We start from the raw sequence: 7,294 nt of genomic DNA, 5'->3' as shown, positions 1-7,294 counted from the left end.
TATTGATTAATACCGTTAGTCTATCATTGCATACTTCATGGTATTAAGTTTGACCAACTTAATACTAATAATTTATGTATATGAGAATACTAGTGGGTTATCATAGACAATATATATGAGTTATAGATAACGCGAATCATGGATTTTGGGAAACATTAGAAGTTGTATCTCGAGGTTACTCAGTTACGTATCTTGTTCTTTCATGGCTTACCTTAAAGTCCTTGTTTGAGATTCCTTTCTTGGAAAGTAAATTGAATCTTTTTCAACCCTGTTTCTTATTCATATGCATTCTCATTGATCTTAACGGCATATGTCTACTTAAATTCCTTGGGATATTTGCTTTTCTTGAGATATGGTTTAGTTCTTTGCTTCATGTCTTACATCTCATGTATATCTCTATCTAACTATATTCCTAGTACCTTCTTGAAATTTTGTTTCGAATCTTTATTGAAATAGCTTTGATTTCAAGTGTTCCCTACTTGTTTATGTTCTTAACCGTTCTCTTGAATTCTGGTGAGCTCCGTCTATGATTTTTGTTTTTCTCCTCCTTGGTTTGGTATCTTTTTAAGTAACTCGATATTTGTTTTAGCGTCACGTGCGACCTTTAGATATAGCGAGTGATACATTAGTTCTTTAGGACATGTGTTGTGGACGCGGAAGATAAAGCTTGCAAGTGTGTGACGTCACAGGGAGTTGTGGAGCTTTGATTCACACGAAAGGAGTTTTGTTGAAGTTTGAGAAGTTGAAGCTCTGAAGTTAGTACGAGATCAGTTTGCGAACATTAAGTATGTCGTTTTAACCCCAGCCTATTTTATAACTTTTCATCGCCGTGCTTTACCATCGCATGTTTGAAACATATCCTCTTTTGCATCAAGCCTGCCTTGTAACTTCTGCTTCGTATCACACTTTTTTCTTATATTTTTATGCCATATGAATATCCTAATATTTGAAACTGTGTAAATATATGCTAAGACTTTTTGCTTTTTTCTTAAGGTGTTTAAAAATATAAAGTGTTAAAACTATGTAATATTTTGTGTATTAAATTAATTTTTGAGGACGAAAATTTTTATAAATGGGGTAGGATGTAAGACTCTGAATTTTTGGAACTTAAACAACAAATTATTTATACTTTATTTTATTTATTCAAAAATATATTTTCAGAGATTTTTATATATAAATCGGGCAAGTTCTTATTTATAATTTAAAGCTTTAGTAAGTGAAAAAGAATGGAAACTTTATGTTACTTAATTTGAATATTTAGACTTTGAATCTTATTTTATGAATAAAGGAAGAATTAATTTGATTATCTCTAATTTCTACTGAATTAGTATTTAATTAAAAATAATTTACAAGTTGATGATAAAATGGTATTTTAAAGATAATTATTTTGTATTTAATTTGATTTTAAATTATTACTCTATTCTTTTATTTTTAGTAAAATTACTACAATACCTTTACCCCTTTTTATTTCAAAAAAATCCTAACCCTAATTCCATTACCTATAACACTCTCTCACCTTTCACCAAAAATAGCCGCCACCTCCAGTACCCAACGGAGAGAAAAGAAAAGGGGGAAACAGAAAAGGAGAAGAAAGGAAAAGAGAAGAAGGAAAGAGAGGGAGAAGAAGGGAAGATGACGCCAGTGGGCATCATTGCCACCGTCGCCGCAGCTGTGTTGCCGGAAAGAGGGGGTTCGCAGAGAGAGGGAGGTGCGCAACATTGAGGAGAGAGAGAGGGAGCTCGAAGACTGCTGTCGCACAGCTGCGTCTAGCTCGCTGCCGTCGCCGGGAGGCCAGAACAGAGAGAGAGAGAGAGAGAGAGAGAGAGAGAGAGAGAGAGAGAGAGAGAGAGAGAGAGAGAGAGAGAACAAGCGCGAGAGAGGAGACACGGAAGAAGGAGCCGCCGTCGTCGTCCATGGGGCTGTCATCGTGCGTTGCCGCTAGCTTCGCCGTCAAGCTTCTATGGCTGTCGCCGTTGAGCTTCGAGGAGTGAGGGGATCGCAAAGGGAGAAGGTGGTTTCCGTCACCGCTGCCGCATTGCCGTCGATGAAGCTTCTGTCGCAGTCGCCGAAGCTCCACATTGCCGTTACAGCCATTGGAAGCCACTATTGGAGCCTCCATCTTCTTGATCAACTTTAGCCTTGTTTCAGATTTTCTTCCTTGTCCGTCAAAATCCTTGTTACCATGAGGGTTGTCGCTTAAGTCGTATATGTTGGATGATGTTGTCATAGTGAGTTTTTCCACCGCTAGTTGAAGCCGCCACTATTGAAGCTCATTGGAGTCAACCGCTGTAGCTACGGCTACGTTGTACTTAGTCCCGTTTGGTACAGTAACATATCTTTTCTCCGAAAACCTTTTTTATCACTGTTCTGATATATGTTGCTGAGGTTTTGGCGTGTTATTGCAATAGGGTTGAGTTTCGGTTCTTGCATGAGGCGTTTGGAGTTGCTGCTGTTGTTGCAAAAGCGATACGAAGCTGTGGTTACGGTTGCCACTACTGTGGGCTGGTAGAAAGGGGTTTTGATGCATTTTATAGCTTTTGGATTTTGACTATTTGTGGTAGGGGCATTTTCTTAAACTCATTTTACTATAAAGAATTGTTACAAGTCGATATTAATATGAAAAATACATTTTTTAATGATTTCATAAGTCTTATGGATTGAATGGAATTATTTTGGATAAAGGTAATCGTTTGCTTGATTGAATTATTGATTGGTTGAGGTGGCTAAAAATTATAATTTTTAATTGATTATGTTGAAGTGGGTTTAAATTGTGATTTACTGGATTGGTTGTTTGAATTATGGATTTTGTTGATTTTCTTGAGTTGAGTTGGTGTGGTTGTGATAATGGTTTATTGGAAACGATTGGAATGGTTGAGAGATGTTTGGTTTGGTTTGGTTGGGATCCTTGGAGGGTGGTAAAGTCTAAATTTTAGAGGAGATGCTGTCGAAATTTTTATTAAAAAAAATTAGAGACTTTGTTTGAAGTGTTACTTAGAAAAATTTGAATTTAAGAATCAGATTATTTGATTTTGATTTATTAATAAAATAATAAATTATGTTTTGAATTTGAATTATCGAGAAAAAAAATTATGTTTTAAGTTTTCTTTATTGAGAAAAGTATTATGTTTTGAATTCGATTTATTAAGAAAAGAATTATACTATTTTGAGTTCGATTTATTAAGAAAATAATTATGTTTTAAGTTTAATTTATTTAAGAAAATAATTATGTTTTGAGTTCGATTAAATATGAAAAGACTTATGTTTTGAGTTTGACTAAAGAATTATATTTGGAGTAGTTTTAGTGAATTTACAGTATTTGAATTTGATTGGTAAAGAGGGATGATTTTTAGGTCTTTTGTGAAGTTATTAAACTTGAGAATGAAGTTGAAAGTGAGTTTTATGCAATTATTTCATATCTAAGAGTTATGCTTTTGGGAATTTTAAAATGGAATTGAAGAGTGGATTATTGAAGTTAATCTAAGACTTTTGATTTGGTGAAAATGAGTTTTATGACAGAGAAATGGATTTAATTTGCTTTTTCAAAGAGATTTTGATATTTGAGCTTCATGGGAAGACGCAAAGATTGTGGTTTTGTCCTGCTTGATCCAGGTTGGTATTTGTTGACCCTTCGTCGCAAAATATGGCCGGACACTTAGACTTTTTCGGATATTTCCTCGAAAGGAAGTAAATTTTCTTTGGAGTTGCACGTACCGAGGGACTATCTAAGGTTTGCTACCAGACATGTCAAGTTTGACTGTATAACTAACAGATGAGCTCATTGGCCATAGGACATGCATGTATCATTTGCATCTATGTGATATTGTTTGGGTGTACATATTGTATTTGGTTTGCCTATGTGAATATTTTTGTTTAACTGCTAATTGCCATACTTGCTGTAATTTCTCTTGATTGTTTTTTAACCTTATTATTTGTGATTGTGACTAGTTGGTTTGGAGCGTGATGGTTTGAGTGGTGATTTGATTAAGCTTTGGGTCGGAGGCCATAATTTGATTTTCTATTAGGCTGGAGGCTGTGATTGGATGAATCAGTGGTAAGTTTGGTTAGTATGGTCCTTTGGTATGTAGTGAAACTCTTTGGATATTATGTTTGATTGGATTTTATAAATTTAAAATATGAATTTGGATTTTCGGAGAATTAACCGTTGGTTTTTAAAAATGTTCATAAGACTAGCGATGATCACTGCATTTGAAAACGGTTTTCTTTTAAATTTCTTATTATGGCTATTCTTAAACCCTCTAATGAGAACCTGCGAGGACGATGTTTTCATCCCCTACAGACTTCTCTCTTTTCAGGATGGACGAGGAAACTTATAAAATTTTTTATGAGTTCTTAGCTGTACTATTTTTGTTTGGATATATTACTTATAGTTTTTCCCTCGCTTTTGCTATTTTTATATTTCTGTAAAGAGGGATAGGAATTATAATGATATCTATGTTCATAATATTTGTAAGTTACTTGAATGAGAAGTTTTGTATGTTTATATATGCATGTTTGTAAAAAGTGAAAAAGGAACCTTCGATTTTTTAAATAAAAAAAACAATGATTCAGTTTTGAGGGTTAAAGGATCCTATTTTATTAATAAGTATATTTAAAGTCATTGTAATATTCCTCACTATCAGAGTGGCGCAACCGGAAGCATGACATTCTAGTAGTAAAGGTATTACAACTCACATGAGGTATGATGAAATTTGGTCACAATTATGCAACGCATGCAGATGTACGGCGTCAATTTCCTTCTGCTATAACTAGTAGTCACTGTCTGCACCCATTGCAGCTCCTTCCGGCAAAAAGATTGGGCATTTTTTACTTGACGAGAATTTTCCCCTCTCATTATTCCTTACAATCCTTGTTCTACATGACTCAACATGAGATTGAAAATAGAATGAGCAAAATGCAAAAGTTTCCTTAGCTAGGAATACTTCACAGATGCTGCCCTCAATCCGAGCTCTGTTATTCTCGGCGTGCTTGAATGACTCAATCATCTTCTCAAATGGGTACATCCACCTAAATTGGACTAGCCGACATAGTATTGCTTTGTACAGTAGATGGATTGCTAAGTGTTCCATAACGTCAAAGAATGATACAGGGAATATCCTCTCCAACTTACAAAATATGATGGAAATGTTCTTGTCTATGACTGTGAGGCCATTAATACTAAGTTTGGTTGCACATAACTCCCTAAAGAACTCACTTATTTCTGTTAGGGGTTTGCAGATGTTGGTTGGAAGTTCTCTGAACGCACAGGAAGTAACGACTCCATGAAGACTTGACAATCATGACTCTTTAACCCAGCAAGTTTATCCTGTGACACGTTTGCACACATGCTCAAGTTAGAGGTGTAACCATCAGGAAACCTTAATCCTCTAATCCACTTACAAACATTTTGTCTCTGTTCCTTCGTTAGAGCGAACACCGCCTATGGTTTAGTCCACCGCTTGTTGTCAAGTCTCTTTGGTAGCGTTTGGTGGAGAGATAGAGACGAAAAGACTGAGATTGAGAGATAGAGACTAAGAGACAGAGATTGAAATAAATCTCAGTATTCTGTTTGGTGTAAAGTGGGAGACAGAAATTGAAACAAAAATAAAACTCTAATTTAATTTGTACAAAGGGTAAAACTGGAATTAATTAACTGAAATGAGGATATTTTAGGTATAAATATTATTAAAGTTTCAGTCTCCATCTTTAAAAATTTTACTCCCCTGTGTCCCTACTTTTTGGAGGTACTGAAATACTGAAATTTTAGGGACAGAGACAGAAATTTTAGTACCAGTCTCTAAACCAACAAACATGATACTGAGTCTCAGTCTCTTAGTCTCTGTCTCAGTACCTCAAAACAAACGCTAAGTTCATATCTGGCCGCCTCAAATGTCCGTCAAGTTTAACCAAGCCTTATCGTTGTTCTTTATTCGCTCATTGTCCATTACTGTGTGCATAATATTATCAAAAACATTTTTTCAATGTGTATCATATCAAGACAATGTCGAACTAAATTGTCTTTTCAATAAGACAACTCCTAAAATATACTTTATTTAGTCCAATTATGCTCTCTGCCATATCCCAGAAGTCTCAGACCTGCCCCATTATCGATGATCTGTGGGATTCTTCTAACACGCTGCTAAACTTGCCTACTACCCAATCTCACAGATACCTCTTTGTGTTCAGTTTTATTCTTTTTGAAGGATCTTTATTGCGCCGAAAAGAGTGATCCATGTCGAAGAATCTTCGATGGCAATCAAATCAAGAATTCTTTCCGCCATTCGACAACCAAAATGCCTTTGTATCCTCCATACAACTGGGACATGTCATTCTGCCCTTAGTGGACCAACTTGATAACATATCGTATGCTGAAAAGTCATTGATGGTCTACATCAATGCTTCCCGTAGTTGAAAGTTTGTCTTCATCGACGGTACTCAACATCTTTTTTATAGTAAATGTTGATGTCCATACAATAATTTTTTGGCCTTTTATTTGTGTTAACATTTTTTTTTGTATTTGACTTGATATATTCCTCTACAATATGACTTTTAACACGATATTCCTAACATTATTGTAACTATGTTTTTAATGACTATATATAAATTAAAAATGAGCTGTATATTTATTTTTTTTATTCTTTAAATATCAATTTCATTATTCGTATTTTTGTGAATTTTTTTATATCTATTTGTTCTTCTTCTCTTATTGAGTATGATATAGTTTTCTAATGACATCTACACTAATAAGAAATTAACAATAATAATTTTTAGAATATTTATTGTGTTTTTATAAGTTATTTTTAATAAAAATAATATTGAATAAATTATTTTAAAAATAATAATTTAAATAACATGAAGTAAAAGTATTTGTGAATATTTTTTTTGACCCACTCTCTCAGACAATGTTTCAAATGATATAAACTCAAAATAGTATTAGAGGATATTCAAAACTGATTCTTTGATTTTGTTCGTAGCAGTTGTGAATAAAAAATATATTTTTATTGTGCCTTTAACTAGCTTATACATATATATATATATATATATATATATATATATATTGTAATAAATTTTTGAATTTGTTCATCATATTTTTTTTCACAATTACATAAAGAAGTATTTCCTGTAGTATTAGTAATTATAGTTAAAAATTAATAAACAAAACTGTTAACGTTAATATTTTAAGTTATTAAAAATGCAACAATGAATAATTTATTGAAATAAGTATATTGATAAGAATTTTAAAATATAACTATATATAAAATATTATAAAATAACAAAGAATATAAATAGTAAAAAT

The sequence above is a fragment of the Arachis hypogaea genome, chromosome 19 (genome assembly GCF_003086295.3).
Source record: "Arachis hypogaea cultivar Tifrunner chromosome 19, arahy.Tifrunner.gnm2.J5K5, whole genome shotgun sequence".
NCBI lineage: Eukaryota > Viridiplantae > Streptophyta > Magnoliopsida > Fabales > Fabaceae > Arachis > Arachis hypogaea.
The sequence above is the reverse complement of the archived record's forward strand: the minus strand, read 5'-3'. Positions refer to the sequence as shown.